Source organism: Macaca thibetana, chromosome 9 (genome assembly GCF_024542745.1).
Source record: "Macaca thibetana thibetana isolate TM-01 chromosome 9, ASM2454274v1, whole genome shotgun sequence".
NCBI lineage: Eukaryota > Metazoa > Chordata > Mammalia > Primates > Cercopithecidae > Macaca > Macaca thibetana.
In genome coordinates this window covers 106,626,085-106,642,308 of record NC_065586.1, presented here as the reverse complement: position 1 = coordinate 106,642,308, position 16,224 = coordinate 106,626,085, and positions in this window count along the sequence as shown.

Below are 16,224 nucleotides of genomic sequence, written 5' to 3'. Positions count from 1 at the left end.
GGTCTTAAGCTTACATCTAAGCACAGAGCCCACCTCCTCTGCTAAAAAAATTTCAATGCCACCTATGCACTGTCTTGATAAAATCCAAATTCCTTAGTGGAACACTAAGGTCCTTGGTCTGGCCAATTGGTCACAACCCACCTCTAACGTTTCTCACCTTCCTTCTCATCACCCCTCCCCCCACCACCCCCATCCTTTGTAAAGCAATCCTTCTCCACCTTCACACAGCTCTGGAGCACGTTCAGGACGCCACCCCTTAACCCCCAGCCTGTTAGCTGTCACCCTCTTAAGGGGTTCTCACTTCCCTTCCCCCCTAGCCTGGCACGTGAGTGTTATCTGTCCTGCTATTAGCCTGCAGCCTCCCAGGCTAGACTTAGGGGCCTTATCCAACCATCTGTGTCTCCTTCACAACACCCTCACACGGTGAGGGCTGAATCAGTGTTGGTGGAATGGAATCAGTGCTTGTTGAGACATGAGAGTGGCCAGCTTTTTAGGAGGCACCTGGGGAGAAAGTTGGTAACAGCACAAATCAGGGCTCTAGACACTGGGTAAAAGGCAAAATAGAAAACTGGGGGTGCACAGTCCATAGATGAAGGACCTGGAGTCCATCGGCCACAGGTCTAGGAGGAAGAGGAGAGTGTCTAAGAATGGAAGGGCTTAATGGAGCAACTAATCTCTTGCCTGTCTCCGAAATACTTTGGAATGGGGGTGAGAATGGGCTCAGGGAAAAAAGCAAGATCTAAATTAATATTGTGAGTCCATGAGGCAGGACCTTGTCCTATTCATTCATCTTGCCCCGCACCAGTTATTTTCAGAGGGGCAGTAAGTGTTTTAGGGTTCTTGGCCCTCATTTGACCAGTCATCCTAACCCTCATGTCTTGGGTCATCGTTATAATCCGGGGCTACCTTTTGGAAGGTCATGGGGTGCCCTTTTGCAAAAGTTATGGGCCCCCTCCTTGGAAACTGCACACACACCATACAGCTTACAATTCAGGGAGTTCACGGGTCTGCAGAATCCTGGAAACTCCCATGTCTGGTTCTACTCATTGTAACCTCAGTGGAACCTTCCAGCAGTCCTCTCCAGCTCCTCCCCAGCTCCTCAGCTCTGCTTCCCTCCACCCATCAAGCCCTCCCCAGCCCATAAGGTGGACCAGGTGGCCTGTGGGGATGAATCAGAGTGTCCACAAGTGCAGGGCCCCAAAGACATCCCAGAGCAAATCCAAGGATCCCTCTACAAGCCCCAGCCCACTCAGAAGGATGCATTTTGCCCCCTCTGTTTGTTTTTGATTATGAAAGTAGGGGCATGCTCATTGTTGAAAATGTGGGAAATGCAGAGAAGTTAAAATGATGCTTTTTGTTTAGGGTGCTGCTGCTTCTGGCTTAAGATCCTAAATTAAAGCAGCTGCCAGATCTGGACCTAAGACTTGCTTCCCACCACCTTACATAAAGGAAAGAGCACTGGACTAGGAATCAAAGATCTGGATTCCCATCAAATCTCTGCTATTACTAGCTTTTATCTCTGTTTGTTTGTTTATTTATTTGTTTATTTATTTATCTATCTGTCTACCTAGTACCTTTTGTGAATATGAGTGTTTCTCACTGAGACCCTCCCATCTGTCTTGCCCCCGATCCTAGAATTTAACAAATACCTTCTTTACTGAAGGGTACAGATAGCACATGCCATGTGACTGTTGAGAATCACTCACCCTCTTAGAGGCATGGTTTCCTCTTCTATAAAATAAGGATGTTCGTCCCTATTTGCTAATGATGAGTGACAATGACATAAGGTACATAAAGCTGTATTGCATGATGCAAACATAGCATCATATTTGTAGGGTTGTTGCTAATAATACTATCCATCAGCAAAGAAGTCATTCATTTACTCAAATACTGATGCACTGGTACATTCAGTTTCCTCTTTTGTAAAATGGGGATAAAAATAGGACTTAGCTCATAGGGTACTTAAAATTCAGTGAGTTAATACATATAAGATACTTAGAGCAGTCCTTGGAACATATTAAGAACTCAGTACATATTAGCTAGTTGAGCAGGCTGTAGTATTTGTTCCAGCCAAGAAAAGACTGTTCTCTAACAGTACAGGAAATAAAGATGGGGTTAGGCACGACACGGCAGCAGGACTTACCTTCTGTCTAATTCAGCTGGCAGTCAGAGAAAGAATTATTAGAAGCCTATAAGCTTGTTCTCCCGAAGATCTACTGAGTACAGGGGGAATATTTAAAGAATAAAAATCCCTAGACCCACTTACAGTGCAGGAGAGACAAGAAGCTGTTCACACAATAGTAAGTGCTAAATTCCTTTCTTCTTATACTGACAGCTGAAGTTTTAGAGAAGAGAAGGATCAATAAAGACTGGAATATTAGAGCAGACAGGCCTAAAAGAGGATTTTAGATTTGATAAAGAATCCCTCCAGTTCTCAGAGCAGGGACTTTGGAGGGTAACAACTTGGATTTCAGTCCTTGCCTGCCACTTACTGATTGTGTGACCTTGGAAAAGTTACTTCAGCTCTGTGAGCAATGATTCTCTCATCTGGAAAACAAAACAAAACAAAACGAAACAAATCAACGAGGATAATAATAATACCTACCTCATAGGGCTGATAAGAAGATCAGAAAGTACCTACATAAAGCCCTTCTTTGCGCTCCTGGAGCATGGCGAAGGCTCCATGTGAGCCACAATTTTTTTGTTTTTTTTTGTTTGTTTGTTTGTTTTTTAATGAAAAGTCATGGGCAGCACCAAAGCTCAGAATTTTGGCAGTAAGGAATTATCATTCTACCTTGAAATTTGCCAGAAGGGGAACTGACCACCTCATGAGACATTTTTGAATGAGGCCGAAAAAGGAAACAAGTGTATCCTGGCATTTTACGAGATGCTAGATATGTCCTTAGGACTTAATCCTCACGACTACCCTATGATGTAAGTACTATCTTTTGTCCCTATTTTACAGTTGGCCAAGGTCACATCGCTGAAACGGACTTCCGTGTGTCTTCTACCTTTTGCTTTCAGGTCTAGAAAAATGCAGTGTAAATCTAGACCCTCTTTGAAATATTGAAGATGGTGATCTTATCCCTTCCTCACTTTCTGGTTTCTAAAATAACAGTCCTTGTTCCTTACAATGTCTGTTTTCCAGATTCTTAGAAGACTTTTTGCTTATTTTCCATAACTCTTTACTTGTAATCCCTGAATGACACCAGGATATAGCAGAACATGTCCATTTACTTAAAGTTCAAAGGTCCTACAAAAAAGAGTTATTAGCCTGGCACGATGGTATGAGTCTGTAGTCCCAGCTACCTGGGAGGCTGAGCCAAGAGGATTGCTTGAGGTTAGGAGTTTGAGGCTGCAGCGAGCCATGATCACGCCACTGCTCTCCGACCTGGATGACAAAGCAAGACCACATCTCAAAATAAAATAAATAAAATAAAATAAAATAAAATATAAAATAGTGGGGCTGCTAAGTGTCCTGGACAGCATTAGAGAAAGGAAGAGGTGGAAGAGTGCGAACACCTGAAAGGAAAGAGATGCGGGTGTTCCCTCTCCCTTGAGTAGCCACCGGCTATCCCTGGAGCATAGGAGTAGGATTTTATCCCCCAGCTTCAGCCTCCCCAGGCAGCACTTCCTTTCTGTGGTTTCACTCCAATTTGGATGGTGCTCAGGCAACCTTGAAAGCTTACAGGAAGTAGGCTGGGGTGGGAGGAGTTTAGGGGAATATTTGTCTTCTCTGTTTTGCCCTAGAGATTCTGGCCAGAAAGACAAATGGCTAGTACAACTTTGCCTTTTTCTTTTCTTCTTTTGAGACGGGGTCTTGTTCTGTTGGCCAGGCTGGAGTGCAGTGGCATGATCGCGGCTCACTGCAGCCTCCCAGGCTCAAGCAGTCCTCTCACCTCAGCCTCCTGAGTAGCTGGGACCACAGCTTCACTAATTTTTTTTTTTTTTTTTTTTTTTTGAGACGGAGTCTTGCTCTGTAGCCCAGGCTGGAGTGCAGTGGCCGGATCTCAGCTCACTGCAAGCTCCGCCTCCCGGGTTCACGCCATTCTCCGGCCTCAGCCTCCCGAGTAGCTGGGACTACAGGCGCTGCCACCTCGCCCGGCTATTTTTTGTATTTCTTAGTAGAGACGGGGTTTCACCGTGTTAGCCAGGATGGTCTCGATCTCCTGACCTCGTGATCCGCCCATCTCGGCCTCCCAAAGTGCTGGGATTACAGGCTTGAGCCACCGCGCCTGGCCAGCTTCACTAATTTTTAAGTTTTTTGTAGATATGAGGTCTCCCTATGTTGCCCAGGCTGGTCTCAAACTCCTGACCTCAAGCGGTCCTCCCGTCTTGGCTTCTGGAAATGCTGGAATTACAGGTGTGAGCCACTGTTGCGGCCTCTTTTTTCTTTTTTTTTTTTCTTTTTTTTAAGGTCTTTATTTGTTAAATGGGAAGTCTGTGCCATCAAGTGAGCATTGTATTTACTCCATAGTAAGAACCTGGGTGGGCCACTGGGAGAAAACTATATATTAAATGTAAATAGCCTCTGGGTAGAGAGCCCCTGGCTGTTTCCTTTCATTTCTCTCCTTTTCTCTACTATGGTGTCTGGAGGCATTTCCTAGACTCCAGTTTCTCACCACCCTCACGGATTTTGCCATTGTATTATGGCCTCCTTTATCATTCCCTAAATCGACGTTATAGAGACTCATTAAAAGAAAAAAAAAAATCAGCCGCCAGGCACGGTGGTTCACACCTGTAATCCCAGCACTTTGGGAGACCGAGGCAGGCGAATCACCTGAGGTCAGGAGTTCTAGACCAGCCTGACCAACATGCAGGCAGAAACCCCATCTCTACTAAAAAATACAAAATTAGCTGGGCGTGTTGGCGCATGCCTGTAATCCCAGCTACTGGGGAGGCTGAGGCAGGAGAATCACTTGAACCCGGGAGGTGGAGGTTGTATTGAGCAGAGATCACACCATTGCACTCCAGCCTGTGTAACAAGAACGAAACTCCATCTCAAAAAAAAAAAAAAAAAAAAAAAAAAAAAAAAAAAGCCCCAAACTCCTTATTCTGTCTTAGGTACTAATAACTGTGGTTTGATAATCTAGTCCAGTTTTTTGTTTTTGTTATTATTTGCTTTGTAGTGGAAAGTAAAATATATGACAATTCAAATGGGAGACTTTTATCTATGCACCACTTGCAGTTGCCTCTCCTGCCTCCAAGGCTGCCTGGGAAAACAGTAAGTGGGTTCTGGAGTAAAGGAGAAGGCTCTAGAAATGAACAACAGTGCAGCCAGCCTTGGAGATATGGCTTAAATGCTTCCAAATTACAGTTTCTTCTTAAGTTAGGATAATTATTCAGTTGTAAAATAGAAACAAAATAATAGACGAGAAAATACCTTGTAAAATGCTCATAATAGTCTTTTCATCAGTAACTTCCTTGCTCCTGGGGGTCTGAAATCCTATCCTTCCTGGTCTAGGACTAGTGGGGAGAAATTTCCGAAATCTCAAGAGTTCAGAGCGAGGGCTTTGCCCAAGGTCCTACTGGAGTTTTACCACTTGATCTGCGGTGGGAGTTATTTCCCCTCTCTATGCATCAGTTTCCTGTCTTCTAAAGTGGGATTGTTATGGCAGTGCTTCTCAAACCTTATTGTGCATAAAATCTCAAGGAGCCTTTGCAATGCAGGTTCCTATTCTGGGACTGAGACTGTATTTCCAACTAGCTCCCTGGTCATGCCCATTCTACTGGTCCGTAGACCACACAGTGAGTAGCAGGGGGTTCTAGTGCTTAACTTCCTGGAGGTGTTGAAAGGCTTGAATTAGACAATACATCCTAAGCATTTAGCCTGGTGTTATGTCAGGTACTTATCATAGATAGTAGCTCATTGTCAATATTATAGTGAGTTATGGGTTTATAGGATGTGAGGTGGGTTGAGAGGTAACCCGACACGGAGCTAGCGATCGATGATACCTGTGAGATTTGGAAAGAGCAATGTGCTAGGAATCAGGAGACCAAGGTTCAAGTCCTAGCTTTATAATTTGTGCCATGAGCTGTGTAAGCTTGGGCAAGTCTCTCAACCTTTCTGAGCCTCAGTTTCCTCTCTACAAAAAGAGGGGAGAGGTTTGAATTAGATGGTGACTAAAGGTTCTCTCAGCTTTAAATTGCTGAAATTTGAGGGTTATAGTACCTGCTCCATCCTCACCACCAAAAGACACTTAGCAAGCCTGACCTTGGCCATAGCCTTGAACTTCATCTGTTGCAGGGATGGGGCTCTCTGAGCCTGCCTTGACCATGGGGAGGATGAATAACTGAACCGCCCAGCCTGGTGCCCTTGGCATTCCTCGAACCTCGGGTGACATCACTCCCAGAAGCCTCTGTTCTCTGGGCCTCATGCAAAGCTCTCCTTGTTAAGGCAGAGTGATTTACAGCCTGAACAGGAGTAAGTTTGTGGCATGCCCAGAAAAATGATGTGAAAAGGAGGCATTGTGCACATTCTATCCCACCACTTCAACACACAGAGGCAAAGATGATTCATGAGTAAACTCACTTCCTTGTAAGCACATGTCACCTCCCCCTCACCCCCAATTCCATTCCTTTGGCATGTCTCTCTGGACTCTAGGGACTTGAGACCCAAGCAACCAGACTCTGCAGGAAACCTGCCTCTTGGTGGAAGAAATGAGCATGCAGCAGCCTAGTGCCCAAACGGGAAGAACAGGCCCCTGAGATAAGTGAGCCCCTGGCCACAAGCACCCTCCCAGTCCAGCCCCAGCCTGTGTATTAACCTACAAGTCTATACTAAGTCCTCACCATGAACAAACATTTATTGAGCACCTGCTGCATACTTCTGTCTAAGCAAGTTCACCTGAATAACTTACTTAACCTCTGCTTCTCGGTGAAGAGATGAGTACAGATGGGGCACCCAGGTTCATAGTGGCTAAGTGACTTGCTCGGAGTCACACAGCACCAACAAGTATCACTCATGAGGTTGAGCTGACCCTCCCTTCTCTCTTCTCTGTTATGAACTTGTCAATGCCCCTTTCTTTCGTGTTTACATTTGATTATTTATGTTTCCCTCTCTCCCCCTGACCAAAGAGTCAGCTCCTAAAGCCCCCGCAGCCACATTCCCTCGCCTGTCCCTAGTAGGATGTTTTGCCCAATGAATACATGAAATTCCTGGGTGGAGTAGGGAAGGGAGAGAAGCCCAAGATTTCGTTCCTGACCTCAGGAAGGGCTGGGGAAAGGTATGCAAGGGTTGAAAACCAGGGAGGATTTACTCAGGCAGAGGGAGAGGGAAAGGCTCTGTAGCTGAAGGAGACAGGGGAGGCGGAAGCACAGGAAGTGGGAGGTAGGAAGCAGCCAGGTGTCATTTCCAGGGAGGATGAGGGGGCAGGGAGGTTTGGGGAATGGTAAAAAGGTGGGGGCGGGGCGGAGGTAAGTATAGGAAGTAACACCTGCTTTGTGCAATCAGGCATTATGCATATGAAGTCTAAAAATGTTTATTACCCTTTGACCTAGTAATTCCACTTCTGGGAAATGATCTTAAGGAAAATCTCCAAAATGCGGGGGAGGTAAAGCTATATTCACAACAGTGTTCATCACAGAGCTATTTATAAGAAAGTAAAAATGGAAGCAGCCCAAACATTTCTCCTAAGAGAATGGCAAAGAAACTAGAATCTAGCCATTCAAAACTAGCCATTCGAGGTGAGTTTTTAAAGACTCCAAAGAACATTCAGAATCAATTATGTTAAAACGTTAAGGGAAATGGAACAATAACTGTCATATATTAATCTTATTTCCTAGGGAACGAGGTGGGTGCTTTCCGTACTTGGTTTCATTTAATCCATACAACAACCCTGGAGCATGGAATAACTTCCATGTAACAGATTTGGAGACTGAGGCTTGCCTAGGTAGGGTGAAAAAACTGCATGTGATTCAGCCCTGGTCACACTCCAGTGTGTTCTGACCACCACTTTCTGTGAAAGGACCACATCCAGCAAGGAAGCTGAGAGAAATACATCAAATATTAACAATGGTTCTTTTTCAGAAATGGGTGGTGGAGGGAGGGTTGATTCTACTTCCAATTTTTCTGTGTTTTTCAAATTTTTCCTTATGAAGTTGTGATACCCTTTCTGTATTCTTTCCTAATTTTTAGTTATTTATTGTGCTTATTCTGCAACTTGGTTTGATGCAGTTACTAGTAGGTCTTAGTGACTTTATTATCTTTGGATGCGTTTTATTCTTTTCTGGGGGTGGGGTGTGCTCAGACTACACCACAGTTCAGATTTGGCCCAATTTATTTACTTGGATCTCCCTTTGAAGGACATTTAGCAAATTTCTAACTTTTCACGAATACAACCAATCCTGCCAGGAGCATCCTTGATTACACCCCTTTGGGCAGAGGGTTTTGATGGTTTTTTTTTTTTTTTTTTTTTTTTTTGAGACGGAGTTTCGCTCTTGTTGCCCAGGCTGGAGTGCAATGGCGCAGTCTCAGCTCACTGCAAACCCCACCTCCCGGGTTCAAGCAATTCTCCTGCCTCAGCTTCCCGAGTAGCTGGGATTACAGGTGCCCACGACCATGCCCAGCTAATTTTTGTATTTTTAGTAGAGACGGGGTTTCACCATGTTGCCCAGGCTGGTCTTGGACTCCTGACCTTGTGATCTGCCCGCCTCGGTCTCCCAAAGTGCTGGGATTACAGGCGTGAGCCACCACGCTCAGCCTTGATGTTTGTTTTTAACCAAAAAGACTGGACTAGGGAAAAAGTGTACTTATGGGTGACTATATTTTTGGCTTTGGGAGATTGCGAACGGAGGGATTTAATTAGAGGCTCTAGAATCAAAGACGTCCCTGTTGGTAAAAAACAGAGGGCTGGTGTGAGTGGGAGTATTTGAAGTCTCAGTTCTCTAACAGTATCCCTCATTCCTCCCACTTCCCACCAGGGCCAGCTCTATCAACAGGCTAGGGCTTTTCTCTTTGGGGGAAGTTATAGATTATGGTTCCCGCCCTTGATTCATATCGACATTGACATACAGCTTAATTCGGTTGAGCTGTGGGCAAATCCTCTTCAGGAAGACAGTTATTCTAATGCCTGTGGTGCTTCAGAATGCAGAATCTACTCCATTCAATTCCACCCCTTTCCTGGAGGTCTTTTATAGCAAATATAGTTTGAAAAACTGGGGAACCTCAGCCAATTCCTCACACCTGCTGCGTGGCCTGCAGCCAACTTTGTGAGAGCCCTAGGCTGCTGTGCTTCATTTATATGGAATAAGGGGCTAGAGTTAGAAGACTTCAAACAGCTCCAACCTTCTGCTGTGATTCCATGAGATCTAAGTAAGAAGATACAGCTCTACGCCTTATGAACTGTGTGATTCCGGGTGAGTTATTAACATCTCTGAGCATCAGTTTCTCATCTGTAATACCAGGCAGTGAGACCTACCTGGTACGGTTGTATAGATTAAATGAACTGCTACAAGGAGTTTGGCACTTAAGACAGTGGCCATACCTGGAAAATGAGCGACGCATCCTGGATCCAATCCGTAAGGCACCTAAGGAGCCCCTGGACTCCTTCAGCCCCATCTCCAGGATTACCTGGGGCTGCCGGGAAAGCTTTTCTTTGAAGACCTCTGACTTATTAGAGAAATGAACCTATTCATTTCTCAGCCAGTGAGTTGGTACCTTGAAGCTACCTAAGCTAAAGCACAAAAACAATAAACAAACACCCCATCTGAATGTAGCTCCTGAACAAGTGAGAGTACTAACCCGTCCAGCCGCTGTTGTAGCCAGCACGTTATGCAAAATGGCAGTTCATCCCAAGGTTTACCTTCATCCTTAGCTCCAGCAGCCAGAACATCCACATAAGGCTTTTAACAAGGGAGGCAACGCCGGGTGCAGTGGCTCACACCTGTAATCCCAGCACTTTGGGAGGCCGAGGCGGGTGGATCACCTGAGGTCCGGAGTTCGAGATCAGCCTGGGCAAAATGGTGAAACCCAGACTCTACTAAAAATACAAAATTAGCCAGGCATTGTGGCACCTGCCTGTATCCCCAGCTACTTGGGAGACTTAGGCAGGAGAATCACTTGAACCTGGGAGGCGGAGGATGCGGTGAACTGAGATAGCACCATTGCACTCCAGCCTGGGCAACAAAAATAAATCTCCATCTCACAAAAAAAAAAAAAAAAAAAGGCCAGGCGCGGTGGCTCACGCCTGTAATCCCAGCACTTTGGGAGGCCGAGGCGGGCGGATCACAAGGTCAGGAGATCGAGACCACGGTGAAACCCCGTCTCTACTAAAAATACAAAAAAAAATTAGCCGGGCGCGGTTGTGGGCGCCTGTAGTCCCAGCTACTCGGGAGGCTGAGGCAGGAGAATGGCGTGAACCCGGGAGGCGGAGCTTGCAGTGAGCCGAGATCGCGCCACTGCACTCCAGCCTGGGCGACAGAGCCAGACTCTGCCTCAAAAAAAAAAAAAAAAAAAAAAAAAAAAAAAGAAGAAGGGAGGCAACAACTTAATGGAGTTTAAAGATCTGGTTCGGCCGGGCGCGGTGGCTCAAGCCTGTAATCCCAGCACTTTGGGAGGCCCAGACAGGCGGATCACGAGGTCAGGAGATCGAGACCATCCTGGCTAACACAGTGAAACCCCGTCTCTACTAAAAAATACAAAAAAAAAAAAAACTAGCCGGGCGAGGTGGCGGGCGCCTGTAGTCCCAGCTACTCGGGAGGCTGAGGCAGGAGAATGGCGGGAACCCGGGAGGCGGAGCTTGCAGTGAGCTGAGATTCGGCCACTGCACTACAGCCTGGGCGACAGCGCGAGACTCCCTCTCAAAAAAAAAAAAAGATCTGGTTCAAAATGTATTATTGGAGAGTGATTCACAAGTGAGACAAAATGTCTGACACTACTATTGTAGGAAAAAGAAAAAACTCACTTAAGTTGGGTGCTGTGGCTCACTCCTGTAATGCCAACACTTTGAGAGGCCGAGATAAGAGGATTGCTTGAGGCCAGGATGTTGAGACCAACCTGGTCAACACAGTGAGACCCCATCTCAACAAAAATAAAAATAAAAACAATTAGCTAGGCATAGTCCTGGCTACTTGGGAGGCTGAGGTGGGAGGATTGCTTGAGCCTAGGAATTCAAGGCTGCAGTAAGCTGTGATTGCTCCACTGCACTCCAGCCTAAGCAACAGAACGAGAACTTGTCTCTAAAATAAATAAATAAATTTTAGAATTTAAAAAACCCACTTAACTACATGGGTATATATGTCCATATCTTTTTATATACTTGTATACATTTTACTGGTATACACATTCTGCTGGTATAATTGTTATCAGCTAACAGCTGTTCCTTTGGGGGAGTGTGGTGAGCTCTACCTGTTTACCTTCTTTAGCGTCTGACTTTCTGATATGAGCTTATCTTTCAAGAGAGGCGGTTATTGTAGTGGTTAAGAATGAGAGGAATTCCAGAGTCAAACCATCTTGTTCCGCTTCTTTTTTGTTGTTCGTTTGTTTGTTTCAGATAAGGTCTTGCTCTGTCACCCAGGCTGGAGTGCAGTGGTGTGATCATAACTCACATAGTCCCTATCTCTGAGGCTCGAGCCATCTTTCCACCTCACCCTCCAGAGCAGCTGGGACCACAGGCACATACCACCACAGCTGGCTAATTTTTTTTTTTTTTTTTTTTTTTTTTTTTTTTTTTGAGACGGAGTCTTGCTGTGTCACCCAGGCTGGAGTGCAATGGCCAGATCTCGGCTCACTGCAAGCTCCGCCTCCCGGGTTCACGCCATTCTCCTGCCTCAGCCTCCCGAGTAGCTGGGACTACAGGCACCCGCCACCTCGCCCGGCTAGTTTTTTTTTGTATTTTTTATTAGAGACGGGGTTTCACCGTGTTAGCCAGGATGGTCTCGATCTCCTGACCTCGTGATCCGCCCGTCTCGGCCTCCCAAAGTGCTGGGATTACAGGCTTGAGCCACCGCGCCCAGCCTTTTTTTTTTTTTTTTTTAAAGCAGAGATGAGATTTCACTGCATGGCCAGGCTGGTCTCAAACTCCTGAGCTCAAGCAATCCTCCTGCCTCAGCCTCCTAAAGTGGTGGGATTACAGGCATGAGTCACCATGCCCAGTCTTGTTTGGCTTCAAATTCAGATATGTGTCTATGTGTTTCTGCATCAGATACTGAAGCTGTGGCAGTTTATCTGTAGAAGCAGGTTGACAATAACAATAAAACTAGACTTATAGCGTTGTTTGGAGGGTTAAATGAAGGGGTCCCTATATTTACCACAATACTTGGCATTCAGGAAGTACTCAGAAAAGATAAACTATTATTATTACTTATATAAGTTATATGTGTGTGTATACACACACACACACACACACACACATAGGTTTCTTACCAAAGCACAGTGGTAACATGAGGTTGCACATGCATGATACATACAGCTATAAAAAGAATGTGAGGGGAAAGAAACAAAGAAAAGAAGGAATGAATGCTTTTCATAGCCAGCTCTGAAAGCCCCTGTCCCACATAATTTTCCACTATTCTCTCAAGAAGGGCAATTAAATAAAACTCTTGCCAGATACAGTGGCTCTCACCTGTAATTCCAGCTACTTGAGAGGCTGAGGTGGGAGGACCACTTGAGGCTAGGAGTTCAAGACTGGCCTGGGCAATATAGGAGACCCTGTCTCTAAAAAGATGGAAAAAAAAATTAGCTGAACGTGGTGGTGTACACCTGTAGTCCCAGCTACTTGGGAGGCTGAGGCTGGAGGATCATTTGAGCCCAGGAGTTTGAGGCTGCAGTAAGCCATGATTAGGCCACTGTATTCCAGCTTGGGTGACAGAGCAAGACTATGTGAAGGAAAAGAAAAAAGAGGAGAGGAAAGAAGGAAAAGAAAGAGAAGAAAAAGAAAAGAAACAAAGACAGGAAAAAAGAAGAGAGAGAGAGAGAAAACTGGTGTGGGAGGAGGTAAAATGCTTAAAGGCCCAATAGAGAGTCCACCCTCACACGTGGCTTCAGCGAATCCATGACACCATGGATTCACTGGAGAAGTGACACAGGCTTATCTTCTCTCTTGACCCACCAGCTTCTGAGGTAGAAAGGAATTTGAGCTGTCCCAGCCATCCACTTATCCATTGAATATGTATTAGGTGCCTTTTGTGTACCAGTTATTGTTCTAAGTCCAGAGATACAGCAGTGGACAGAGAAGACCAAAACAAAACATCAAACAAACAAAATCTCATCCCCTCATGGAGCTACATCCTACTGGATGGAAGTAAATAGACACTAAAAATGAGTAAGACTGGTGGAATGCCTAACAGTGATAAATGCTACGGAGAAAAATTAAGGAGGGAAATGTTTTAGGGATGATTAGGATGGGTTGCAATTTTAAATAGGATGGTTGGGTAAGGTCTCACTGAGCAGGTGACATTTGAGTAAAGACCAGAAAGAAGTGCAGGAGAGACCCCTGTAGAAGGAAGAGCAAGTGCAAGGACCCGGAAGTAGTAGGGTGAACAGCACGGAGGGCAGCAGGGCTGGCGGGAGTGGTCTAGACCAGTGGTCCTCACAGGGCCATTTTGCTCCCCGCAGGGTACATCTGGCCATGTCTGGAAACATTTTGCGTTGTCACAGCTGGGATGGGAGTGTGCACTATGAGGGTCAGGGATGCTGTTCAACATCTGACAATGCACGGGACAGTCTCCACATTCTCCAAAGAATGATCCTTCCCAAAACGTCAAGAGTGCCAAGGTTGAGAAGCTCAAATCTAGACTTAGGAAGAGTTGTAGGAAATGATGTCAGAGAGATAACAAGAAGTGTGGGGGATGGAGGAGGGGGTATGGAGAGGGAGATCACCAAGAGACCTGTAGGCATCCTAAGGATTTTAGCTTTTTATTGTAGGCCTGATGGGAAGCCACTGGTTGTTGGCAGTGTTTAGCTGGTGGAAATTCCAAGTCATAGGGAGAGGAATACCAGGTGGTCCTTGATCTTGGTCCCAGGCGCTGACTCCTTCTGACTTCCTCTGGGAGGGGCCTCACTTCAGGAGCTGGAAAGTATAAGACAGGTGATTTTTAGTCATTAAGCAGGACTTCATCAGCAGGTAAAATCACAGCTTTGCTAGGAGATCGTTAATCTTGATTCTGTGAGAATATCCAACCCAGCCTCCCTTAATTACTAGGAACAATACATAGTCTGGACTTGATCACAACAGAGGAGTCAACGTTTCATTTCACCAATGTTTCCTTAAGGCTGGTTGAAGTGCAAGGTTAGTGTTTGGGATGTAAACTTTGCCTTCTAGGAATTTTTTTTTTTTTTTTTTTTTTGGACGGAGTCTCACTGTGTCACCCAGGCTGGAGTACAATGGCACAATCTCAGCTCATTGTAACCTCTGCCTCCTGGGTTCAAGCAATTCTCCTGTCTCAGCCTCCCAGGTATATGCAACTACAGGCGGTCACCACCACGCCCGGCTAATTTTTATATTTTAAGTAGAGACAGGGTTTCATCATGTTAGCCAGGCTGATCTCAAACTCCTGACCTCAAGTCATCTACCTGCCTCAGCCTCCCAAAGTGCTGGGATTACAGATGAGAGTCGCCTTCTAAGAAGTTTTGATGTAATGAAGGACAGGAGAGGAGAGAAAGATTAACCCCCAGATTGATACCGCCAACATTCACGGAGCACCTGCTGAGATTAGAGGGGGAATGAACGTAAGCAGGTAAGGAAGAGAGGACGTGCTGGGAGGAGATGGCATATGCACACATCCCACCATTTGGTGACATAAGTGCAGTTACAGAGGGGGCCACTGGGCAAAAGGACTGGCTCAGCCATGGCAGCCAGTGGCACAGAAGAGGTGGCGTTTAGGCGTTGGAGCATAAAAGAGTGCAGGTGGTGAAATTATGAGGGAAAGGCATCCAAGCAAAGGGCAGACAGCCAGTGTTCTCAGGAGCTCACCTCTGCAGATTTCTGTACCACATCCTTCTAGATTCTTTTATATATATGTACACAACACACACACACAGACACACACACACACACACATTTATGTATGTATATGTTTTCTTTATGTATATGTACATACAATTTTTGTATATATATATATATTCTTTATATACACTATGTGTGTGTGTGTGTGTATATATATATTTGTGTGGTCTGGCTCTGTCGCCTAGGCTGGAGTGTAATAGTACTAACTTGGCTCACTGCACCTCCTGGGCTCAAGTGATCCTCCCACCTCAGCCTCCCAGGTAGCTGGGACTACAGGCACGCACCACCATGCCTGGCTAATTTTTTTTTTTTTTTTTTTTTTTTTGAGACGGAGTTTCGCTCTTTTTTGCCCAGGCTGGAGTGCAGTGGCGTGATCTCAGCTCACCGCAACCTCCGCCTCCCGGGTTCAAGCGATTCTCGTGCCTCAGCCTCCCGAGTAGCTGGGATTACAGGCATGTGCCACCATGCCTGGCTAATTTTGTATTTTTAGTAGAGACGGGGTTTCTCCATGTTGGTCAGGCTGGTCTTGAATGCCGACCTCAGGTGATCCACCCTTCTCGGCCTCCCAAAGTGCTGGGATTACAGGCGTGAGCCACCGCGCCCGGCCAACCTGGCTAATTTTTGTATTTTTTTGGTAGAGATGGGGTTTCACCATGTTGACCAGGCTGATCTCGAACTCCTGGGCTCAAGCAATCCCCTGGCCTCAGCCTCCCAAAGTGCTGGGATTACAGATATGATCCACTGCACCCAGCCTTACATTCTTGTAGATTATCATTCAGAAGACCTGGATCCCATCCAAGAATCTGCATATTACACAGCTCCTGGGACCTGCAAACCAGGTGTTTCTCTGCACCTTGCAAAGCCCTGCTCCAGGAAACGGAAGGCAGGCTTCAGGCATCTATCCTGGTGTGGTGCTTCCAAGAGAAAGGTGTCCAGGCCGGGCGCGGTGGCTCACGCCTGTAATCCCAGCACTTTGGGAGGCCGAGGCGGGCGGATCACAAGGTCAGGAGATCGAGACCACGGTGAAACCCCGTCTCTACTAAAAATACAAAAAATTAGCCGGGCGCGGTTGTGGGCGCCTGTAGTCCCAGCTACTCGGGAGGCTGAGGCAGGAGAATGGCGTGAACCCGGGAGGCGGAGCTTGCAGTGAGCCGAGATCACGCCACTGCACTCCAGCCTGGGCGACAGAGCGAGACTCCGTCTCAAAAAAAAAAAAAAAAAAAAAAAGAAAGGTGTCCAAATGCTGCTGCTTTGAAAGGCAAAAACCAGGGGTGGCTGG